At 37.9% G+C, this 26,064-nt stretch overlaps 1 non-coding gene across 1 annotated transcript; it reads left to right on the forward strand.

Moving 5' to 3' along the window:
• Positions 1-23,183: 23,183 nt before the first annotated feature.
• LOC134512377 (U6 spliceosomal RNA) lies at positions 23,184-23,290 on the forward strand. Its single transcript, XR_010070111.1, has one exon. It is a non-coding gene; the product is annotated as a U6 spliceosomal RNA (small nuclear RNA).
• Positions 23,291-26,064: the final 2,774 nt, after the last annotated feature.

A 26,064-nucleotide genomic window follows, 5' to 3' on the forward strand; every position in this document is an offset into this window, starting at 1 on the left:
TCTGAGAAACTTTTATTTGGATTGAACTGTTTTCTATGTCCATTGTAACTCAGGTTAGAAGTTACAAACATATCAAGCAAAAATAAACTACTAAAGATTCCTAAGACTTGCGTTGCTTTTTTTTGTTTGTTTGTTCTGTGGGCATACCTTATCAATATATTGACGTATTCAATTACCACGCAAACCTACTAGTCTTTATTTCTGTAAGAGATTTGAGAACACACATTGTTAAACGTTTCTAGAACATATCAGATATTGCGGAATTTTTGGAAGTGCTCTGAGTAGGCTGTGAAAATGAATAGAATACCCTACAGATTTCCTTAGTGTTGCTGATGCCTGCGTTTACCACTATGAATTCCTTCATATGATGAGATACAAGAAATATTTTTGAATACCACTGATGTTTTGCTTTTGAATCGTATCTGGTTGTCAGACATCACTCTCTTCTAAGACGTCAGGAGGGCAACCCGAGCCTTGCTGAAGTCAATGCTAATGCTGTGTTGATCACAACTCTCCATCTGAAATGTGGCGTTAGTCCTCATCAATCACACTTCTCTTTTCCGAAGAAATATTATCTTTTGAACAGTATAGCCTGAAAGGGGACCAAAGGATATTAGATTTACAGAAAAGTAAGCAGGAAAAGTGGAGACAAAACCAAAATCAGTTTTAAGGGAAAGCAACATGAAAATTACATTAGTGATCTGGCTCATTGACTCTGCTCATTCCCTTAGATGTTTAATTGACAGGTTTGCAGTTCAAGTTTTGCTTTTCTGTTATGTATGTGTTGTAACATATATAGTACTTATAAGACTGCCCCAAGCATTAGGGGGGCAAAGAGAGAACATGACCATAATGCAGCTTTTCTATCATAGGAAAAGAAGCTGACAGACCTCCAGGCTTCAGCTTTTACATCAGTTAAGGAAAGTTCCCCTGTTGACAGCACTCATGATTCCTGTTAAGATTGCCACAAAAAAAACAGGCGTTGACATTTTCACCCACTGTTCTTGTTATCTAGACTGAGTAAACTGCTAAAATTTTCATGTAATAGAAAGTTCCAAAAGAAAAGGTCTTATGAATTCAGTACAAATAATTACATAATTTAATGCACAAATTACACATATGAAAATGGGAGAAAAAAATCAGTGCAAAATTTACATCACACTGTAGGAAAATCCATCTTTTTACAAAAGAGATGTCTTAAGCATGTGCTTAAGCACATTTCTTTGAATCTAGTTTTATTGAATCTAGTCCTAAACACCTTTTGACATGGAGAGATCAACTTTTGTCTAAAATAGAACAGCCTATGAACTTCAGAAAGAGCAAAGCAATTTCTTCTGTCTATGGCCAGAATCCACAGTCTTCTTTCTCAGATGTTATTACTCACTTCCAACAGGGTATTTTGGCTCCATAATGTTCCATAGCAATCAATGGGAAATATAGTGGAAGAAGCCTATAAAGGAGCTGGGAACCTAAGTAAGTTTAGTTACGAGCTGGGAACGTAGTTAAGTCTAGACCTACAGGCTTACTCCTCAGTGGCTGGATCAGGAAGATATTACTGAGAAAAAAAATCACAAGGATGTCCTTCCTTTTGCTCACTCTGGTGGCTGGGTACCCTATTTTTTGTATGGTTCCAATAATAAAAATATTTGACTTACACTGGTATTTTTTTTTTTTGTTTCAGGAAAGAGAACTCATTATTAAACAATCCAAGACATTGATTTAAAATATTTATTACTACTAAAGTCTTCGTTACTATGTAATGTATATATAATAAAGCGTATAAACAAAATAATGTCGGTAAAACACATTTATATTTAAAAATGAACATTTACTTAGCTCTGGAGAAACAATAAACAGTGCACGTGCTAATACGCATTTCCTACCCTTTTTAGCTACAGTCACATTGTTCATTTTTAGGATGCATTGAATAAGTGAGGCACAAAAATCAGGGGCTGAATTTAGGTATATATACATAGAACTCTTCTTCAGAAAAGTGTTTCAGTAAAATCTGTCTGCTCCTGTATAAATTCTTTTGTGTGTTTTTTTCCCCTGTAGTGAAGATGAAGCTGGAATTGAGGTTCAAGCCTCTAAACTGCAGCCTGGTGTCGGTACAGTGAAACAATTTAAAGCGTATTCATATTTAAGCATATGAATAGCCCATAAAATTCCAGAAATCCAGGCTGAGAAAACTCAGCCCTTAGCTGACTGACCCATTCTATTTGCTGCAAAAATATTCTCCAGATTTGGTCATGTTTTGTTTATAAAACACGAGGCTACCAATAGGCTTATTTTCAAGACCGCCTTTTTTTATTTATTTGTGAAACAAGGTCACACACAATAGTCACATCAATCGTACTCCATGTTTTTTCTTTACGACAGTTCCTGGAGTAGAAATTCACATTTTAAAGGGAGATGTGAACTTTAAAAACCATTCAAAAGCTAAATCAAAAGCTCATGATTCATAACCCACCTTTGATTCACCTTCTATAAAGTTATTAGTATGGAAAAAGTCAAGTATCTATAAGCATTAAACCGCCTTCTATCTATGTTCTTGGGAATAATGCAACCCTGAGGTCATAGTTGTTGCTACATTCAGATTTCTGTAGTGGAGAGGTGTCACTAATAAACTGAAGTTTATTGCTCCTTGCTGACATTTAGAAAGAAGTAAACATCTGTCCCTATTCATTTGGGAGCCGTTGCCATTCCATCACAGAGTTTGTGCTGGGTTTTTTTTCTCCTAGTTCTCTACTCCAGTTCTTACATATCAGTTGTAATACAGCCTTTAAAACGCAGGCCATCAAAAGTGGAGAATTAAATTTGAAGCTACAGTTTCCAGAATCCCATCTGTATTTTGAATTACAATTTAATGTTTTAAATTAGTATTCTAAACATATGACTTAAAAATTCTATATGAAAACATTTACCCATATTTTATTCAATGCCCAGCAATTTTCTCTGTAAAAATGACAAAAGCTAATCACCATGGCCTAGCAACATGCTTTTGCTTTATAGTTGTTGAAAAGGGTTGCTTGTTTCACTTCCCTTGATTTGTGACAATTACCCCATGGGATGCTTTTTACTGTTGGCTGCAGAAGCAAGTTGCCTGTACATAAAAGCACAACTGTGTTTTAGTTAAAACAGAGAGCATCGATACCTGATTTTTCTTGACGTACAGAATCAAGGGTATTTTGATGAACACTTGCAATAAAATACAGCACAACAGAGCAAGTCTCATAAAACTTAGGAGAGTACGGTAGACATCCAGGTCATGGGCAGAGCATCTGCAGAAGTCGTTTAAATGGACACTTGGTCTACCTTCAAGCAGCTTCAGAAAATGGGCATCTGACTGGTTCAAGGTAGTAGAGCAAGAATAGAAAAGGTTAAGTTCTGTAAAATGAACTTCATGTTCCCATATAAGAAAAATAGAAATACAAGCTAGAGAAGATACCTCAGCCATGTGGGAAACATCAAAGTTATCTATGCTGAAAGAGATCACAGCAGAAAGAACTAACCTGGTGTCCTGGTTTGAGCGACACAGGACCAATTTCTTTTCTAATGTTTGAGAAAACTGCACTTCTAGAAGACATGAGTGTCTGAATTTGAGAAAATATTTACTTCATAGCCAGATATGGTATGTGGTATTCAAGGTCTCAGTGTTTTCGAGCCTTGATAGGTGCAGGGATGAGGAGGAGCAAGACCTGGGCACTTGACCCAAACTGGCCAACAGGATTACTTCATACCATGAACATCACATTCCATATAAATTGGAAAGTTTGCTGTGTACTGTTCTCTCTTGCTCTCTCCCCCTTGATGGTGGCGGTCCAGAGAACTTTTTGCCCCACTGCTGGACCACTGATCCTTTCCCTTCCTCCCGAAGCTCTTGCGCTCACAGTGTCCGACATTTGCTGTCCACGGCTGGGAACGCACAGCTTCCTGCTGATAGAATTGGCTGAGTATAATACTTGTATATTTTATATTGGTATCGGGATCAATACTTTTTTTTTTAGCATTATTAATGTTAATTATTTAGACTTATCCCATTAAATCTCTTCATATTTCAGCCCTGGTGTTTCCTTGTTTTTTCTCGATTCCCTTTCCCGGGTGGGAAGGGGTCATTGTGTGATAGACTAATCATCTAAACAACAATAAATTGTTCTTGGTTTCTCAAACCATAACACTTGGAAAGCATGACTGCTGCTGAAACAGCTGTGTACAGCTGGTAAAGCAACCAGGAGTCAGCTCCAGAGACAGGCAAAGCAAGCAGTTGCCAAAGGCAGTAAAGAGTCTCCCTCGGCTTTCTCAGGCTCTCCGTAGCTGCTCGGAAAGGGCTCGTGTGTCAGCAACATCCTGGCCTTGCTTTGACCCTCGTCTTCTCCAGTCTAGGGAAGCAAAACTCAATTTGTCCACATTACTGATGAGCCTGGAGATGGCTCCAAATACAACTGTGCAAGAAAAAGTATGAGGGAATTGCCATTTTTCTGCAGGTATCATGTCTAAAAAGTGTGTGTTTTATGTGATTCTGATTGCTCTTGGGATATTAAAATTTTTTTATATGGATACCTATGTAAACAGAGATTTATATTTTCCAGGAAAATGGTACAACTATACTTCCCTAACTACGCAAAGGACGTGTGCAGATGTAGCAGAGAAAACCAGGCTTTTTTGTAGACAAACACTGCTAGTTCACTACTTCTGTTAATTTTATACGTCAGACTGTTGTCGTATAAACTGTGAGGCAGGAAGAGAAAACTCTAAGGCAGATTTAATAGTCTTCATCAGAATTACTATTAGAATTACCAACAGATCCTGATTGCTTTACAAAACATATTTTCCATCTTCTAGTTAAATAGCCTGACAAAATTAATTTCAGTTACGAAGTTCTGGGGATGACTAGAAAGTTATTTTCTTTTACAGGTTTTTATGCTGTGTGTCACCTTACTACTGTTACAACCTTGTTTGTGTCAGAATTCAGGGAAAGGACATTAAAATATAGACATCAAAATGGAAAAATCAACACAGAAAAATCAGTCCATAGTTGCCTTAGATCTTAACTAAAGGTCTTGCAGAAGCCAGATTTCAGTGCTGCTTGTCAGCTTTCTGCGTTTTGGCTTTTTCCAGCTCTCATCTTTTTTCTGATAGAACAGAGACTGGTTTTACCTTCAGCTAATTAGTGAGACATTTTTTTATTGTAGTGGATGGAGGCAGCTCAAGCTTGATTTTGTTTGAGCCAGGCTTTTCTTCTTTATTGATTTTGGTAACTGCCTGGGTGGGTCCTTATTGATTCAGGCACAGCTGTATGGTGTTTTAATTTGCTCCAGGAGAAGGCTTCGTTCAGAGTCCGGATCATTAGGTTGATTCTGTTTTTCATTGTTCTGCGAGTTCATGGGAGATGTTATTACTCAGAGTTTATTTGAAGTTTACCGAAAATATTGTTGAGGTTTTCTTCCCTTCCCTCACCTCCCAAGACTTGCTGGGTACATGCAGAGCACCGTGAATGAGGGCTCTGCTCGAGGAGTTCTTAATCCAACTGCCCCGCATCTCAGAAGGCAAACAGAAATCAGAAAGAAGAATGATTAACTAGGTATAACCAATCTTCATGAATACCTATTTATCCTTAAAAAACACCACTGTTGGAAACCCCACTACCTTTGTAGACACTCTGTTTTAGCGCTCAGCTATAATTTGCAATCAGAAAGCACTTTGCTCCTGTTAACTTCCATTTCTAGTGCAGCAATTTAAGTGTGCTCCTTTCTGACCTGTGGATATGGAAAACGGTTTATTCTCTTTCCTTTTGCAGACACTTTTTAATATTTGAAGACTGGAAACCCTTGCTGGAGGCAGTTCAGATTCACAGGTGTCCACCTGGTGGAGGGACTTTAGAGAATAAGGTTGATCCAAAATTCAAAGATTGCTTATGCTTGCCCTCCTGGAAAGAAAACAGCAGTGCGCCTTGATGTACAATGATCATTTTTAGTGAATTCAGATGATCATACAAGCTGTCCTAAAGAAGCATTGAAAGTAGATGCGATGGTGGAGTTTGCACACTGTGTGTCTTTTGGTGTCCCTTTTAGTCCTGCGTTACAGCCCCAGTCCTTTGTGTCACCAGCCCTAAGATGGAGCAAGAGAAGTTGTGCCTTCTTGTGGCCATCAAAAGCCTCATGACATTATAATTATTAATACTGATACTCTAATTTTAAAAATAGGTAGCTTCTTTTTCTTGTACCTTTAGAGGTGACTTTTCCTGATATTGATCATGGAAAGATTTAAAGAAATCTTTTAAAAATAAATGTTAATTTGGTTAATATGTTAATGTTCAAATTGGTTCGTTATCAGCTCAAAAGAGAGCAATATCTACGAAGATTTCATCCAGCAATTCTCCCACGCCAGTTTGCAATATCCCTGGGATCAAGAGAAAATCTACATCCACACTTGAGGCAGAAGAGATTGTCGGCTGAGAGGCAATATGACACATCCAGAGAATCAGAGAATGTTACCTGATTAAAAAGAGATATTAAAAGTCAATTAACTGAACTTATAGATTCAGATGTTCTGTTTGATCATTAGTGTGGATGTTATGGGATATTAACCTACTGGTCATCTGTATCATCTATTTCTCACTTTCCAAACCCTGAAAGAATTTGAGAAAATAAAAAGCAAACCCTAATGTATTTTTCAAGTATTTTTAGCTCAGAAAGCATACTATCGCTTAGATTACACAACAGTAGGCTACACAAAGCCTTACACTTGAATAAATTTATAGTTCCTTAATTATTATTGTAGCAAGAAGTGCTAATGAAATCAGTCTTTAATTTGTGGCTTCGTACGTGGCCCTAAGCGCAGCAATGGTTTTGGTAGGAAGCCACCAGAGGGAGCCTGGTGAGTCTGTAGAGAGAAAACGATGCAGAAAAGTGACAAAGCAAAAACAGTGTTTTAAAAAAAATAATAAAAAAAGAAAGCTAATCTTGCCTTTTTGTTCCTACACAAGAAGCTTTTACACAAACTGATGTTTCCATTGATTTCAGTAATGAGATCTGTATGGCTGAACAGTTTCCTGACTGAAATCCTGCAAGAGGGCAATGAAGATTAAATGATGCATCTTCATTTCTTTAAACTACATATATAGATTATTTTTTTCAATTAAATAGTTAGTGGTGCTTTGTGTACACAGTAGCTAAAGTGCTTCCTTTTAAAAATTGGTAACGTGCCCTAACTTCTCATAAGGGCTGTCTTTAATTCAACATATACAATAAAGGCATTACATTTGAAAACTCAAAAATGTGTTTTCTTCTTTTGGTACAGTAATAGCCTTTAGATATCACAATGGTAACTGGAGAAACTAAGGTAACATTGCTGCATAAATTAAATTACAAGATACATGTGTGAAAACTCATTCCTGAATATGGTTTTCCAGTTTGTGAATGGTTCAATGTCAAAACTAACTAATGTATCAAATGGGATAACTGCAAAAAGTTTTAAATCACCCATGTCCTTTTCACTAATTTCAGAAGTTATCTGGACTGTAGAATAAGGACTACATTCGGTAAATTTGCAGACAATGTTATTATCAACACATTCAAGAGCAGGCTTAGAAATCAAAAGGATCTGAGAAAAACTAAGCATCTAAACTATCTTTGTGGCAGGATAGCATCTACGCACATCTAGGTGAGGAACAACAGGCAGGGCAGTGGTGCTGTAGAAAAAGATCTTGGGATCATATTGGATTTTAGGCTGGACCATGACTAAATAACACGATTTTATTATAAAAAAGGCAAATGGTGGATGAGAAGCTCAACATGAGCTGGCACTGTGCGCGTGCAGCCCAGAAAGACAACCATATCCTGGGCTGCATCAAGAGAAGCATGGCCAGCAGGTTGAAGGAGGTGGAGTCACCTCTCCACTGTGCTCTTGTGAGCCCCCACCTGGAGTACCGCATCCAGCTCTGGAGCCCTCAGCACAGGAAAGACACGGACCTGTTGGAACAGGTCCTGAGTAGGGCCACGAAGATGATCAGAGGGCTGGAGCATCTCTGCTATGAGGACAGGCTGAGAGAGTTGGGGTTGTTCAGCCTGGAGAAGAGAAGGCTCCAGGGGAACCTTATAGCGGCCTTCCAGTACCTAAAGGGGGCCTACAGGAAAGATGGAGAGGGACTCTTTATCAGGGAGTATAGCAATAGGACATGGGGTAAATGGTTTTAAACTGAGAGAGGGAAGATTTAGATTAGATTTTAGGAAGAACTTCTTTACTGTGAGGGTGGCGAGGCACTGGAACAGGTTGCCCAGAGAAGTTGTGGATGCCCCATCCCTGGAAGTGTTCAAGGCCAGGCTGGATGGGGCTTTGAGCAGCCTGGTCTAGTGGGAGGTGTCCCTGCCCATGGCAGGGGGGTTGGAACTTAGTGATCTTTAAGGTCCCTTCCAACCCAAACCATTCTGTGATTCTATGATTCTATGATTCTATGAAATACATACTGGAATATGTAAATAAAACTGTCTCCTAAAATTCTTTGCTAAAACAAAACAAAACAAGATGTTCTTTAATTGAACTGTGAGCTTTGTGAACTGCTAAAAATACACTAATAGAGGAAGTTAATTACTGAAAGCCTGCTAGTTTATAAACTTCTTTAGCTGAAATGTGAAGCAGAGGCTGCTTTATTTTGCTGAGGTCACGTGCGTTTAGAATAAAGTTCGGGGTAACCAATTTTAAATGAGAGCTAATATTGAAATGTTTACTGGAAGAAAGAGAAAAAGAATTTGGATTTTGGAAACACTTTAACCAAAAGCCAAATTTGGAAGATGAAGTCTTAAGTTTTCATCAGTGTATGGCATCTGTGTTTTAAAAACAAAGATTTAGAATGTGCACGTGTAAAACAGATCTTATATTTCTAAATGTCAATGGCAGTGATAAACCATAATTTTCTCAGCCGTTTTCTCATAGTAATAGACAAAACATGGGATTACAATTGGAAAGAATGTTCCTTTTAAGAGATGAGTGCTTAAGATGATGGTCCACTTACACTGTTTCAGAAAGAAGAATCCAGAAATGTCAGCAACAGCAAATCCAGATTCTGCTGTATAAGGGTATGGGTTAATTTCCCAAAGAGTTGAGTTTTAACATTGCCTCATAAAATTAATGTTGCCCTTTTCTGTATTTTTATACAGTATAAAGTGAATCAAGTTTTTCTACTTGATCATTTTCAAATACGTCAAGGGAAAATGAAAATTCTTTAACTGTCTTACTGAATTATCATTAATTGTAGAAGTTGTGCAAAAAATATGTTTGTTTTTCTTGTTTCAGTCACTTAGGATTGCAGTCTTGATGTGGTACTACACAATCTTTTAATTGCAAGCTAGCTCATGCAATAAAATTGGTATTTGAGATAATCGCTTTAAAAATTTGAATATAATCCAATTTAACATGAGGTCAAGTACTATTTTAATTGTAGTTGTAGCTAATCCAGTGAAAATACCCCACAAGAGCATTCAAACATTTATGAGTGGACATGCTGGCATCTTGACTGCTATTCGATAGCTGGGCTCCATAAAAGTCATAATGATTGCATGCTATAGGAAATATGACTGCAATTTATCAATAGAATTGCACTTGTTTCCTCTCAGAAGTAAAAACTGGCTTTTTATGTGATACCATATCCTCAGTTCCCAACACCTGACTGAATGTTTATACCCTATCCTCTGAAAAGTGCAGTAAAGGTACAATATATACAGCGTTACGTGTGTGACAGTTTCTCTCTGGCGATTTCTCTGAGTGGTAGTAGGTACTGAATAAAGAGTAACATGCGGAAACAAGCCTCAAAAGTTGCAGGAAAGAAACAAAGCTTCTGTTTGCTAAATCTCCTGCTCTCCGTGTCGTGGTACAGCCGCCCTGATTCACACGTTTCGTGACGTGACAAGATGCGGTGCTGAAGAATGGCGGGTTGGCACGGGGGCAGAGGGGAACGGGCATTTCCCTGCAGTTAGAGTCTCTGCACTTTTGGTAAAAAAGAGGGGGGAAACAGTAGGAACTCCCTTTGTCTGCAGTCACTGTTCCTGACTAGAACTTCAAACTGAAGGACAGAGGGAAAAAACCAGCCCGTTTTGCATATTAGTATTACCCTCTATAAGACTCTCATATCATATATTGTATTGTCTTCTTAGACAGGGAAGGATGGATTGATTCTTCAGCTTTAATTAGGTACATTTGTAAGTCAGAAAAATAAACCACCTCTGCCTGGGAAAAGGCTTACAGCTGGAAGACTAGGTTGGAGTGATGCAGACTCAGTTCTTCCCATGGCAGCTTTTAATGATATACTGAGGAAATAATCAGATTTTTTTTTCCCCCTCCCTTGCCATTAGTAAATTCCCAGGGAGTTTTTCAAATGCTCAGACACATTGCTGGCCAGAGACTATGAATACGTAATGCAGAAAGCTGTCACAATATAATTTTCCTTTCTGGACCCGATGGCAACAGGTGAAGAGAACTGTGGATCAGTTCCCCGCTCATGCTTGTGAGTTCTCATTTCTCTGAAAGTAAGTTTCCTCATCTGTTCCCACAAAGTGAAAGTGAGTCATTTAATAATAAGAATAGACACCTTGAGATCTAAATCGAACACGCTGCTGTTTCATATTCCTAAACAATTGCCTCTTTTCAGCAATCCAAAAAACTCTCCTGGGTGTTATTTGTCCTAAACCAGAAAGAAGTCCTTCGACTTTAAGTTACTGTTAATATTCCTAACATTTTGACAAGTGTCTGTGATCAAACAACATCTAATTACTCCATATGTTTAAAGGAAATGCAAATAATCAATGGCTACTCGGATAGAGGACACAGGAAAATGCCCGTAGATGTAGCTAGCTATAAAGCTCCTATAAACAGGTGCATCGTAGGATATCTTACTGATTTCCATAGAACTAATAGAGTAGGTAATCATGTGCTTAAGTGTTAGTACCACCAAAACCTTGGAAGATATTTTATTAAAGCATTCCCAGGTCAAAAGCTCAATAACCAGCTCTTAACATCAAAAGGTTTTAATTCTCTTTTTCCTTTCCTTCCAGACAATTTACTATAAATAGCATGCTACCGCTAAAAAAAAAAAAAAAAAAAAAAAAAAAAAGTTTCCTTTCAATCAGTACACTTTTCTCACTAAGGACAGTTAAACGACTGGAACGGGAGTTCTTGTCTGCTTGGGAAGATTTATAAAAGAGCACTTGCTGCCTTTCATGATTGGAAGAGCAAGAGCATTACACTTCACAGAGGAAGATTGGGCTGAAGTCAGTTCTTACAGCAGTGACCATTAGTTGTCTGCTTTGCATATGACCTTACAACCTGCCACAGACCAAAAAAAAAAAAAAAAAAAAAAAAAGACAAAAGGAAGAACATAGAAATGTGACTAGAAGCAGGAGAGACCAGGGAACAACTCAGTGATTATGACCGTGCACTCACTGCCTGAAAGTCTTTTTAGGGTTGGTTTACAAATTTAGTCCAATGCAAATCCCTTCAATAAGGCAGTCTTGCAACAGTTAGTTAAGATCTTCGAATACGAACATGAAATGGCAATAGAATGAACTTCAGTTAAATTTTAACTCAAGGACCATGAACAATATAAAATACACCTGTAAGGAAAGAAATAACACCCCAGGGAAAAAGGACAGAAATTCATTTAATGGAGCAAACCCCAGTTTATCAGTTACCCTGAACCTTTTTTGTAAGGTCTACACAGGAGATATTGCCTAAGTCATCAGCATCAAAAAAAAAAAAAAAAAAAAGATTCTGCAGTACTGAATTCAAAGGGAAAAGTTTCTATCAAGTTTCTTGGAAAAAGAATCAAATGCCAAATTTGGTTTATCATGGTTTCTGCATTTTCTGCACAAAACCCTAAATAATACTAGATATGATGATGCTTTGTAGGGCAGGTAAAGCTGATATATTTGTAGTGACTGATTTTAATACTTGAGCTGCCGTCTTTTTGCTCAAACACAGGACATGTTGATCAAGAACGACATAGCGTAATGAGGTATCATTTCCTGAGAAAATTCTGATTTTAGGGTAATATTCCTGTAAATATCTGTTTCTGGGGATTTATTTTATTTGCATAAATAACATTGGTACACTGCTTCTCTGGGATAATGTTCTTTCTAATCACTGATTATTCAAAGGAGATTATGTTGGAAAAGAAGCATCATTGATTATGATTTCAAAGGGAACATTAGATTTGAGGAAAAAGCAGCAAGAACTCTGAAAAGACAAGGGAAGCTGCTTAAAATTATTGATCCTATAATGCTATTAAACACTTTACTGTCGTTAATTATTTGGTGTGATGAAGGGGTGTATGAACGGGCAGGATTAAGACTTGTAAGAGCGGCAGGTGAAATCAGGCTATGAGCTGCAACGCTAGAGGCATGAGAAGCCGAGTCCAGAGGGTGTAACAGCAGTCATAGCGACAACCACACTTTGGATTCTTCACACTACTGGATCAAATCAGGACCAAATCCATGTGCTTTCAGAGCAAGATCCTTTCCGTTTGAAGAACCCACCTGCTTCCACATCAGTGACTGGCTGAGATGCAACAGGAGTTAATTAAAATCTAAACTGTGCTTTGCCTGTGGGCTACAGATGCAGCAGTTCACGCCAGAGTCAGGAGCAGCCCTGGTCCCCGGGTTAGTTCATTAGATATCTTTTATTTCAAGAGTAGCACCCTCATGCCTGCATTCCCCCTTAACATCATGTACCTCATCGAGGCCATACCCACAGAGTGCACAGAAATACGTTGTGTCATGGAAATAATAAGCATACTGTAGTTAATGCAAAACTTGACAGTATCTCAAATAGTTTCAGGTAATGAGCCAAATCCTACTTTCAGAGCAATGCCGATCTACTGAATTAAATGCCAAACTGGGCACTAAAATTTAGGTTAGAAACACTCATTCTTGTCACAAACTATGCAAATAATAGTTACAGAAACTTTTCTATTCACAAAGGTTATTAGAATTAACATTAATAGTCTAAGAAATATCCCACAATGAATGCATATTACTTTGTCCATGTCCCAGTTCTGTGCATTTTCATCTAAGAACATGATTCAGTTTTTGGATAAAGCAAACCTAAAGGATACTGAACTCTGTCAGGTTCAGGCCAGTACAAAAATACTTGAAGGATAAAATGACATTGCTCAATTAATTATCATTAATCAACATGGGGGAAGGTCTGTTATTTTTCACCATAAATGCAAAGGCAGACAATCACCGAATTGTCTGCCTTCTCCTACATTTAAATGGTTTTTTTAAGCACTAAACATTGCCTTCTTTCCCTGCCAGCCATTCTATAGAACCGTATTTTGCTCTGAGAGGTCTGGGTTCAAATTTGCTGAGTTAAATTTCTCTCACACATACCAAGAAAGATTGAGATTCAACTGCACCAGACCCTAAAGTCGTTAACGTGAGCAGAATTAGCAGTATGGGTCCATACAGAATTCTTAAAATCCCTGCACAATAGATTGTCTTCTCTTTTTATTTTAAAGGCTAATATTCCCTTGAATGACAACAAGGAGCTAATCTGTTAGAAGGGAAAACCGATGAGTCTAAATGAAATAAGATACTGGATAAAGAATTCTGTGAAAAAAGTAGTGGTACTGTAGTAGTGGAATGTAATATATCCAAATATCTTTGCATAAGGTTATTTGCCCTAAAGTTACGGGTACACTTCAGCCATGGATTTAAGCCTGCATAAATTAGGCTCTGGAGATTTACTCCGAATAATTCTTGCCTAAATTCTTGTTAAGGCCATCAGTGAAGGACACAGAAATCACATAAAGGAAGGCTGAATGCAAGGAAATCCAGGGGTTCACTTAGGCTATATCTACATTAGTGTATTAATTTTGATCAGGAGCAAATCCCCTGCTGACCCCTGTTCCTGTACTTCAGTTCTCCCCACCCAGGGTGAGCCTGGGGGCTGCCTTCCAGCTGAAGCTGAGCTGGGGATACGACACGCTCCAGAGTACACACCATGTGCTGCGGCAGCTGATAGATATTCATTGCCACAACCAGACTGGAGTGGGATGAGGGTAAAACCACTGGAAATGTGTATATTGCGGAGTTCAGGTCCTCAGCATTGACTGGTTCAACCCACCGGCTCCCCACGTGCTGCGCTGCTTGGTCCCATAACGTAGCCAAAATGCAGCTCTTGCCTGAAAGCAGGATGAAAAACATCTTTTTAGTGCAGTAATTAGTCTGGATCACAGGTCAAATAATTTGTTGAATTCGGGCTGAAGTTAGGTGCCTTAGGATAAACGTGGGTACGTTTTATACTGAGTAGAATAATTGCAACAGGTTTGGTTGCTGTGCTTGTTGTGAACGAGTATTAAGTCAGTCACTTCAGCAGCAGTTGTTCACAGCCGACGTTTCATTAGCCCGAGCATCCCTCCTGAATGGGTTTGCTCGGGGTAATGAGTGTTACCCTTGGCAGTGAATCTGCCCCAGTATCTCCTTTACTGAGAGTAATGAGAAACAGCGAAATGAAAATTGGAAAATGAAGAAGCATTTACACAAATAATTTGTAACTTACATCCTTATTCAGTTGATGACACTATTATTTGACATGTAAAAAATAATCACAATCAGCTAGTTATCTTAGTCTTTCATGATAAAAGCAGTTTCATAATAGTAATCTTAGGGAATTCATATGAAAAACAGATTTGAGCAGTGCTTGCCTGAGTCCCCCTATTAATCATCCTTGAAATTTGCTTAAGAGTCTGTGCTAAAGAAATACATCTCAGTGGGAAATAAGAATGTTTATCTTCTTGCATTGCTAGATTCACTTAATGAGTTATTAACAGTCAGGGCCTTTCGTATTGAACTTTATTAATTATATAAAACATAGATACAGCAATAAACCCAGATACTATTTACTTCAAACTCATAATGGCTTGCAATAAACTTACTTCTCTGAAAATTAATAATCAGCTGTAGCTGTGGGTCTGTTTTTTAAAAACTGTCGAATATTTTCCCTCTTTCCTTCACATGCATCATACGAATGCTGTAAAGATGTTTAGAAATAATGAACAGAATTGAAAATTATTCAAATTAGTTTCTTTGTCAGCTATATAAAGAAATTCAGGTCTAGAAAGGACCTTTTAAATCAGTGTATTGCAGGCAATCACTGTGGCAAGATAAGGTACAGTCCTCTCAGCGTCATCGACTACCAGGAACTTCATCATCATTATTGAAGTACTGCTTCTTTGACAACATCCAATTTAATTTGGCTTTTGCTTAGTCCATGGTTCTCAGAGAATGTTGATGTAAAAAAATCCACTTTTAATCTCAGAGAACATTTAAAGAATCTAAATATGATGTGTCAAATCAGTTCTGTGATTCTCTACCTAAACTTCAAAATTTCTGGTTTCGTATAGTTATTTTCCTTCTTAGTGTTTTGGGGATGGAGAGCTGTTTCTCCATGTGTGTGTACACACGTGCATGTGTGCGCATACATGTGTCCCCTTATTTTTCAGTTGAGGAAATGGAAATGTTTCAGATAACATTAAGAACAATGACAGAAAAATGTTAATAAAATTCTAGAGAGTATAAAATCTAATTAATTTAAAAACAACCTTTCAAAAATAAATCTGAGGAACCAAGAACCATGGTGGTGTGGCTGCTTTGCCAAGAAATCTACCCAGAACTCAATCACTGAGTGAAAATTTCTCTGAGTCCTCAGCTTACTAGGCAGCTGCTCACCAGGCTAGACATCACCTATGTCATTTTTCTATTACTTAATAAAGCAGTTTTGCATTGTTATTACTTTAGTTTTAAAAATTCAAGACTCGGGAACCAAAATTTGATCAGTTCATGCACCCAGTCTGGGATTTGCAAGGTTCTATTTCATATGATCCTTCCAAATTCACACATCATGTTGACTTTCCTTCTCAAGGAATTTAAATACTGATCCATGATAGGCATCCTTTGGATCCAAACAAAGGGCAAAATCAGCAGCAAAGGATGCCATTCTTTGTACATCACCTCATTATTCATATGAGTCAATCTAACAGGTAAAATGAGTTCAAAAAGCAAACATTTTCTAGACACACATTTAAAAGAGCTTCCCAGTAATTTATATAAATGGGGATATTCTGATAAAGCACATTGATGTGTACAAGGCTATGTTCTGTCACTCATTCTATTCATTTCACATGAATCAGTCATTTAAAATACATTGACCAGGTAAAGCTGCTTAAAAGCTCTTGCTGACTAGCTCACCTTGACAGACAAAGATTAAAAGCAAATTCTCACCAAAATCTGCACTTACTTATGAGATCAATATGCACTATTGAAATTTTAATGATGCAGCATTTTTTTAATGCTCGGAAATGACCTAATTTATGTGCCTTCACTGGGGAATCTAAGCTCCATAAGTAAACAACAGGCAAAGATGAATTTAAGTGCTCTAAAATGTCCTGCAGAGGTCATCTCTCTCTGCTGACTACCAAGGAAATCTAGGCTACTTACCCATGTTAGAGCTCTACAGCAAATGACGGTATGCACCACACTGAGAAGTAAAAACATAAATAGAAAAAGACACTCTCGAGTTCCCATAGGTTAAAAACACTGTTCAACCCAATTGCTCTCACATATGTCAAAAGTCGGTGACAGTTTCTTGTAAACACACAGTCTATTGGAAAGATGATACACAAGTTATAATTAGAGTGTATTACATGGATAGCTTCCAGTCTGCTTTCCTGCTCTGTGTGCTTGCCTCCTGCAATGTGATGTCTGAAAATTAACAGAGCCGCCTTTGAGATGAGTCTTTTTGCTTGATTTACCAGCATTTGGAGGGTAACTACAGAATTTCAAAAGCAAATAATGATTCATTTTTATAGCTGCAAGAATTCAGTTATGTGCTGTCTATATATACACTAAAATAGTCTTTTCAGTTTTTCAGTCAGCCCCAGCAGAGCTATACTGAGATATGTGGAAGATATTTTACAAACCCTCCAGTAAACTGGTTGGAGCACCCAAAAAAACCAGGTAAAACTTCCTCCAAGAAAATTCATGTTTAGCTCTTTTTTTTTTTTTATATGCCCTTTTATTTCTAGCTATCCCAAGGAACTTGACATTTTTGCTGTTAAATGGCTTTTATTTTGTACACTACATTTTAATTTTCACACTGTCTGAAAAACAGTGTTCATGTAATTGCATACATCCAAATTGATATCAGATTAAATTCAGCTACAGCCTCCCAAGTTTCAAATACAAGTACTCCTGCTCTCTCTATCCCATTTGGCTACAGTGGCCCATATCCCACAAAAGCACAACGGGTGACCTGGTGCTGCCCTTCTCATCAAGCGCATCTCCTTGCAGAGACAGCTGAGGAATGGCTGAGGGAGAGCTCGGCCCGGAGGATGCAGAATTGTGCAGGAGTTGGGAATCTTTCTGGTAGGAAGAGGCAGCCCCGTGTTCAACCCCAGCAGGGGTCAGTTAGCGGTCCTGAACTACCCTGATAATCTTTTGATCAGCAAAATGTTTCCATACAAACGGGGTGACCTCTACCACCAAGGTTTTAAACCATTTCTTAAACAGCTATAACCTACTGACTCCAGTACTTTGCCTACAATATATCGACTTACTTCCAGGCTATACTTGTTCAATTCTCTGAGAAAAGAGGAAAGAGCCCGGTGAAGAGTCAACACTTCTCTGTTTAAAGCCAAGGAATTAAGATTTAATCAAATCCATGTGAAAATCAGCAGTAGTGTAATTTTACTGTCTGCTTCTGCGATTCATTACATTGTTTTTTGTTCCAAAACATATTTAAAGAATTGGTAGTCTTTTACTTTTGGTTTAAACAGACAAAACAAGCTTCTTGAGTTCAACATTAACTGATTTTTTTTCATAGATGTCAATGTAGTAGCAATGGTCTTCATAAATATCCAGTAAAGGTACTGGGTTATACGGCAGAGCTGAAATGGTAAAAATGTCTCTATACTACCGATGTCTACGTGCACAAGAAATTATCTTTATTCCTAGCACTGAAAAACTGCTGGAGCCTTCTGTGCTTGTAGCTGAATTCTCATCAGAAATAAGCAAATAAAATAATTTGTTTCTGCAGAAGTATCTGGGAGAAAGTTCTTTAAATTAAAGAGGAGGTGGATGTGACAAGGGAGACTTCCTTCGGTGCAAGGCCTTTTTCTGCTTTCTGTGCATTCAAACCCAGAGGAGACTGTATTGCCAGTAATTACCTGACTACCCACAAAACTGACAGTGAATCTAATTCCAAAGGTTTGAAAATGTTGTATTTGAGAGGTGTTGAAAATTTTAGAGCAGGCTTTATGTTCTCAATTTTGTTTTTAACTCTGAGCTGTTCTGATAAATCTGATAAACATTTTGTCCTTGGAAACTACGAAGAGCACTACTCAAACGACTTCGGCGCATGAACCTCTTTTACTTGGCTAATAGAATCACTTGTCTGTGCTAAACCAGTAGACTGCCTGTGTACTTTATCCAATTTTATGAGATATTTTGCAAGATTTTTATATATATATATATATATACACAGAGAGAGAGAGATTTTTGCATGATACCAGACGTAATTTAAGAGGTAGCTTGCATTTGAAGGGCTGGTTGCCATGAATTGCCATTCATGAAATTAATTTTCCTGTTTATCCTATATTACTTTACATAAATAGTCTTCACGGTTTGCTTTTCTTCCTTCAGACATTCATCTAACCGTGCAGGCCAGCCACTCAAAGCCAATTAGAATACTATTGAAATTTACAGTAGAATCCTCTATTGCCAAATTGTTATTCTTCCATTTTTTTTCTCACCAGGACTATTTGAAAAACAATAGAGACCTCTGTGGAATTCCTGAAGGCTTCTTGGAACTTTCTTAAATATAAAAATAATCTGAGAATTTTGTAATCCTACTGCCTTGAACAGTGAGAATTTTGTGTTTTAAAACCTCTAAAAATCTCTTTATCAGGGAGGATATATGTTTCATCAGTTATATATATTAAATCTGTAATAGCATAAATACATGCCAAGAGAAATCCAGGTCAATACAACTCAGTGATATTTCCTTGGCAAGAGAAACTATGGATAGTCTTCAGTTTATTGTCAAAAGTACAAACTTCCATTTGTGATGCAAAGAATAACTTGATAACTCCAAGTACTATTTTTAATCTAGCTTTTTCTTCCTAGCTATGCAATGTGTATCTCTTGAGTATAATGCATAATCATATTTTTTTCAGATAAAAGCAATGCTGAAGAAAAAAAAAACCCTGGAAGCCAAGACTTACAGTTAGTTATAACTACTTATGGTTAAAGAGAAGAAGTTCTGAGATTTCCTCAAGGAGGACGTAAAATTGGAAGACTGCCTCAATTTGTCCCAGCCTTCACCTTGCAGAGAGTAGAAAGCTGTTGAAAAGGTGTTTACATCTCCCCTGGGTCTTGTTTTACAACTGTTGTCAGTACTATGAAAATCATTCACAAAGTATTATTATGCATTTTCTATTTTATTCAAGCAAAACATTGGTGCTTGTGTGTGTAAACATTGCTATGCGAATGTGTAATACCAGTGCTTGCTGTGGTAACAATTCACCAGCTGAAGCCCCCTGGGCAGATGTGTGATTACTACTCAAGAGTTCAGGGGTTTCAGCAGCAATTTGCAGAAGTCACTGGCCTTATTTCTTCTTCGTAATGGTGCTGCCTTCTGGCAACACCGGTCCAGTTGTGTTTCACCTACCCAGCTGAAAGCAAAATTGGACCAAAGGTGCTATTTTCATTATATTCTTCCTCACTGCATCATTGTCTTTTTTGGGTTGTAAAGAGTTAATGTTTTTTAGGATCATACCGAAGTTGCATCTGCACGTTACAGTTTAAAGTATTTTTCAGTAACATGAATTATATCAGCAGCAGTTATGGCTGCAAAATACCAGTTTCAGCTTGTTCTCTTCTTGATAATTATTTTGCTCCCTCTGTCTTGTTTGTTGGGTTATAATAATTGCATTATTAATATGCTTATGCTGATCCCCTTGTGCTGCTTAGTGGGCTGCCTTCTCTCCTCAGACAGGATTCATCTTAAAATCAATACATTCCCCTCAGACTGAAAAAGAAGAATTTCTTATTTGAAATTCAAATACAATTTTCATTCTAATGCACTTAGTGTTTTAGGATCGCTTCGGAAAACTGTGGTACCAGGGAGTTAATTCCTCAGAGAAGTGGCTGAAGCAGTTGTTGTCAGCCTTCTCCTAAAACAGCACGTGTGCAAGGTAAATAACTTGTTCTGCTGAAAGTTTGTCTTCTTTTTTTAAACTTAAATAATAACCCAACTGAGACGAAGGTGGTTGTTGGTTGGTGGTTTTTTTTTTGGACCTAGCTGCTTTTCCTTGAATAAGTGGGCTCATGGGGTTTGCATGCACAGCTTGCTCAGCATAAAAAAAACCCCAGCAGTCCAGCATATGATTTTAGGTTCTGGCAACTAAGCCTAATGATCTCTGTTTATTCCAGTGTTAAATCCAAAGGGAGCTGAAAGCACAACAGATCTATAATGGCTGAAGTTTTATGAATCTGTTATAACCGAAGCACTTGTGGCTGCCTTCCTGCCCTACCTGGTCTGTGTGAGGGCTCTTGGCGTGCTTGTGCGGTAGTGAGGGAACTGAGGACCAGGCAATTGGAAAGGACGCTTAGTAAAGCAGCACCTGACTTTCTTTCATAATCTTTGAAGTGGGCGCTTAAGGAAGAAAACATAACTGTTGATAAAATATTCATTACACCTATAAATGTCTATGTACTTTAGAACGTTGGTTCCCTTTAAATTCTGCTTACCTCCGAGTAAGTGGTCCCACTGACTGCACTTGGGTCTTGAGTCATCTAAGTCATCTAAGTCAGCATCTTCCCTTCCCCTCCCTGTGCTGTTCTGTGGAAATCAGCAGGGCTGCTCCCAGACAGCTGCTCACACAGAGCCACTTAGTTTATCAAGTCAGGGAGCTACTGGCAATACATTCCAACTAGGAGTACTTCGATTGGCTGGAATTATTTTGATCTGGGTTTCTTAATCTTTTAAGCTGACTTCCCTGGTGCACTGCAGGGCACCTGGGGAGGCATAGTTAGAAGAGTTTCATTGGCCTGTTATGAAAAGGTTCTCAACGGAGCAGGGGTAAGGGGAAAGGTAAGGGGAAGGAAAAGGAGAAGGGGAAGGGGAAAGGTAATAGCAAAGGAAAGGAAGGATGGAGAGAGAGCTTACAGGGATCAGTCTGCTGCATTTAAAGTTGGTCACTGTGATCCCTCTCTTTAATCCCCACTCCCTATGGAGAGGACATGATGTGGCTCGTCTGCAGAAGGACCGATTCTGTAACCACCCATTAAGCTAATGCTGTTTAAGAAATGCCATTATATTAGTTGATTTCTGCTCTGGGTCAGATAAGATACCAGAAATGGCCCTTTCTGCCTATGTTTTACAAAGTGTGACACTTTATACAGTGATTCATTTTATTAAATTTCTTTGTGTATCTAAAGAAGGAAGAAAGTCCCAAAAATATCTCATATATCTTGCTAGCACAGTTTTTAAAATTCTTTACACGTTTTAGTCAGCTGCTAAAGAGACATGAAAAAGGCATGCTAAAAAATGTTAGTTATTTTACCAAGTTGAATGTCCTTGAACACACTAAAAAATTGTGCAGGACTTTTGAAGGAGTTTTGTACAAATTATTCATAGGAGATAAGATCATTATCTTTATAGCCACCTGAACCAAAAAAAGTGCTAATGAATTTCTTCCTTATTTATTATCCATTTCTTTTAAATCTTCATGGTGCTGGTGAAGGCTTTTGTATGATTTAGTTTAGAAAGGCCTCTTCAGCAACTTTCATCCCCTAGTTTGACTGAAAAATATGTTTGATATAATACATTGACTCAACTTATTTTGAGAAGTATCTAGTCTACTAACCTGACAACTCCCCATGAAGTTCCATTATTGTACATGGGAGAAGAACCAACGTATTTTTCTGTATTTCACAGTCCAACATTTGGTCTCTCTGAGGCTTGGGACAGGGAAAGGAAGAGGCTTAATCTGTAGAATTAGTATAACTACTTCCCCACGCGACTAGATATTGGGCTTTTTGTTAACTAATAATGTAAATGCTTGTCGTCCTTTGCTAGGCATGCAAAAGAGGGGTACGTAGAAAGAGAAAGAAATGATGTCTCTTCATAGGCAGAAGTAGCCTAGCTTCTACAGACAAAGGAACAGGTACTATTGATTTTCCTTGTGAGTCTTTCCTACTTCAGGACCAGTGGAGGCATTCCTGGTGAGCAGGAGAGGGAGGGGAAAATCCTAGCGGGAACTGTAGTGGTGTTCTCTTTTAAAGCATGACAGTTTAATGGCCCGAATGGAAGAGACAGTGACTTTCAGGACTTTTAGCCGCTTGCTTTCTAGAAATTCAGGAAAATAATCCATTATTGATACTGTTTATTTGGCAGAACTATTCCAAAGGAGCTTAGTTTCAACAAACTGCAGTTTCCATGTTTAGACATTCATACGAAAGCTGTGCTTTGGTGTATACCGAACCATTCTCCAAGCCTTTGAAACAGAAGATGAAGCACGCAATTATATAAGCCATGGGGTTTTTTTTAATCCTTATTTACTGGCAGGAGTAAAATGTGAGCATCAAACAATCTGAACATTCAGCATGTCAGAAAAGGTCCCCAAACCAATTTGACATAAGTGTATTCTTCAGCCACTAATTTTGGATGTTTCTTGTTTTTATAAAGTGCTGAAGGAACACTGTTACAGCTGTATTTTTCTGCAGCTTGATCACTTTTGAGTCAACTCCGGTTTTTATCTCAAAATGTCCACGGCCACATACCTGCTTTATTTTCTCGTGAAATCAGAGCTGACTCAAGCTGACTAGAGGTCAATAGGCTACGTGAACAGTTACAGGTCTGACTGATCGATAGATGACTTGTATATCTAAAGGTATCGTGTAAGGGAGCCCGTGTCTTCAAAAGATGTAGAAATGCAACTGTCAGGCTGTACCTCCTCTTGCTGTTTTTTCTATGTCGCTTTGAAACCTGACTCACTTTTTATCTATGTGAGATTCTTCACACATTCTTCAAGCGTATATATGCATCATTTGAGTCAAGACAGCTAGTGTCAATGCTCACAGACGAAACAACTCTGGAAACGTATTCCTGTTGTATTTTAGCTACGAACATTTGTGCTCGCTTCGGTAGCACATATACTAAAATTGGAACAATACGGAGAAGATTAGCATGGCCCCTGCGCAAGGATGACACGCAAATTTGTGAAGCGTTCCATATTTTGAGGCTTTGAGCAGCCTGGTCTAGTGGGAGGTGTCCCTGCCCATGGCAGGAGGGTTGGAACTAGATAATCTTTAAGGTCCCTTCCAACCTGAACCATTCTGTGATTCTGTGATTTTGTGTATCACCTTGAAAGGCAGGTGGGTTCTTCACTACTTGCTTTCTATCAAGAAGGAAATGTAAATGAAGACTAGAAAGGAATGATACAGAAGTGTGGCAATTTATGGAAGAATTATGTTGCAGGAAAGCACAAGTAGTGCATCTTGGCAAGACATTGTATAAAGGTCCTATTAAAAAAAGCTTGTAACAAAACATTTGAAGATTTGGAGTAGAAACCGTACAAATTTATTCTACAAATCATGTAATTTAATAGAGAACAAAACAGTTTCTAGATAAAAGCTTTCTGCATATGTCTATTAAAGGAATGCAAAATATATAAGGATAACGCCATTCTCTACTTTGAGACCATGCAATTTCCCAGTGAGAGTGCGCTGGCTGGATTGTGCTGTACAGTGCTTCTTAGAAGTGTGCATGGAAAAAACATCTTGTGCAACCTCCTGCTCTACTACTCTTCCTTATCACAAGGACCTTTGATAAGGTCCATATTTTCATGGTTTGCTGATGGCTGCCTGTAGGGAGGCATGAGTGTCAAGACCAGAACTCTGCCTTCAGTCCTTAATGCTCTGAAGTTAGGGGAACCTTTTTAGTAGCTTCAGTGGTACAAGGAACACTAGAAGTTTTGCTCAAATTCATTCACTTTTTCACCAGAATTTATCCATGGGCACCAAGACAGAATTTTGCCCTTGTTGTTGCTTAGTGCAAATTTATCCAATACTGAATCTTTTTTTCCCTTCTCTACATCAAGGCTGTGAAGTAATCCCTAAATCATATCCCTGATACATTTTTCATTATTTCTGTTGGTATGTTCCACCTACTACAGATCAAATCAGCATGAAAAAAAAAGTGCTAGCATGTACTGTTTAACAGAGTGCACATAGCAGCTGTTTCTCTGATAGCATTGGCTGCCTCATCTTCGGCATTTGTGATTTTTGAATGAAAAAAAAATAGTTTGAAAAAACTTTACAATATGCAATTAACAATCAAGGTTTATTGCAGGACTACGTGAGTTGAAAAGTGCTAGAGATATAAAGCATGCATGGATGATACTGTCTTCTACAGATGTTCAAGGAAAGAAATTAGCATTTGTAGAGGAACTGGCTTTATAAGGAAGAGCACAGTTCTTGTTCAAAATTGGAGTAATCTCATATGGTTTACAGCTCTTAATTTAGTCTTGTATATAATTTGAAATACCTGCAACAACTTGCAAGGTCCCCACAAAGCTTTAAATGTTTGTCTTTTTTTTCCTTTGCTCATTGAAGATAACATTTTGGAAACAGAGGGTTTGTTCAAATTCCCAAGTACATCAGAAGACTATACGCTTATTCAAAGTCCTTATAAAAAAAACATTTCTTCTGAAATCCTGACGGGAATTACAGTAAAAGAAAGATTCTGTCCTCAGCTTCAGAGATATTATAAGGAAATCCATTAATATATGATGTGCAACATTTCAAATAAATGTTACAAAACCTAGGATAATAAAATGGAAACCATTCTTCCCACTGACATGATATTTAAAAAATATTCTAACAGAAACAATTATTTTCACACAAACTAGTAGCCCATGAATGTCTTTTGTGTTCATATACAAATGTGGACTGTCTTTTATTAGAAAGAATAATTTTTCTTTATGAATAATACTTAATGCTAGAAATTAACAGTTAAAGAAAGCATCACTTAGTGCAATTACTATAGAATAGTGAGTCAGTAACATGTCATATCACCGTATTATCTGGGAACTTCATGTTTCCTGAGCTATTTGCACGACATTTCTTCTAGTTTTTCAGGTGAAATAACAGGGAATGAGCATGTTTGTTGGATAAAATAAGATCTTCCTTGTGTTACTCTCTTTTGCTTTCAAATAATGGTAAATACTTTTAACAGAGTATTGTGGGGCTTAATTTGCCCTTTCTGTCTATGTTATTCATGAATGGTCTTTTTTTAAGTATTATTGGTATTAGAACTGGTTAAAGCACAGAATTTGTAGTTTATGAACGTTTTTCGTATTATCAATTTCTTTGGAAATCAAAGAAAAGCCAACTTTAAAAATACTTTTCTCACAAAAAGTATGACATACTTTCACCTAGACAGCTAACTAAAAAAAATAGATTAAAAAAAAGCATTGCACTTTTGATGTACTGCTTTCACTACAGTAATGTTTCATACCATAGCATATTACTGACTACTGTTCCAAACATCTTCATAAAAATTATACCACTTCATGCAATTCTACAATGTCATGAATTAATGCAAGAATGTAATGAAATTTGGTTTGATATAATTTCTCAAGTTTTCTAAAACAAACCCACTTCCATTCAATGAAGCTCCATTTCTAATTTCTTTGTTGTTATTTGTGGGAAATTTTGCCTGAACTGGTGTCACTTTTTGCAGAAAAATGCTGAATCAAAATGGCAGGTTCAACCAAAAAGTGCTTGGAGAAACCTTGCTGACCAGCTCGATTGCTCTGCGTGATCTACAACAGAGCACTTCTTGATGCTTTCCCCTTAGCTACCAGGGTAAGTACATGGTGTAGCACAGCAGATACGGAGCATGGCAGAGCCCTGCAAGTCTGCTGATGGCGAGGCTGTTACCCCTCACATGCTCAGTCATGAAGCCCATGATTGGGAAAAGCCAGCACGGATTCACCAAGCGCAAATCGTG

The sequence above is a fragment of the Chroicocephalus ridibundus genome, chromosome 2 (genome assembly GCF_963924245.1).
Source record: "Chroicocephalus ridibundus chromosome 2, bChrRid1.1, whole genome shotgun sequence".
Taxonomy (NCBI): domain Eukaryota; kingdom Metazoa; phylum Chordata; class Aves; order Charadriiformes; family Laridae; genus Chroicocephalus; species Chroicocephalus ridibundus.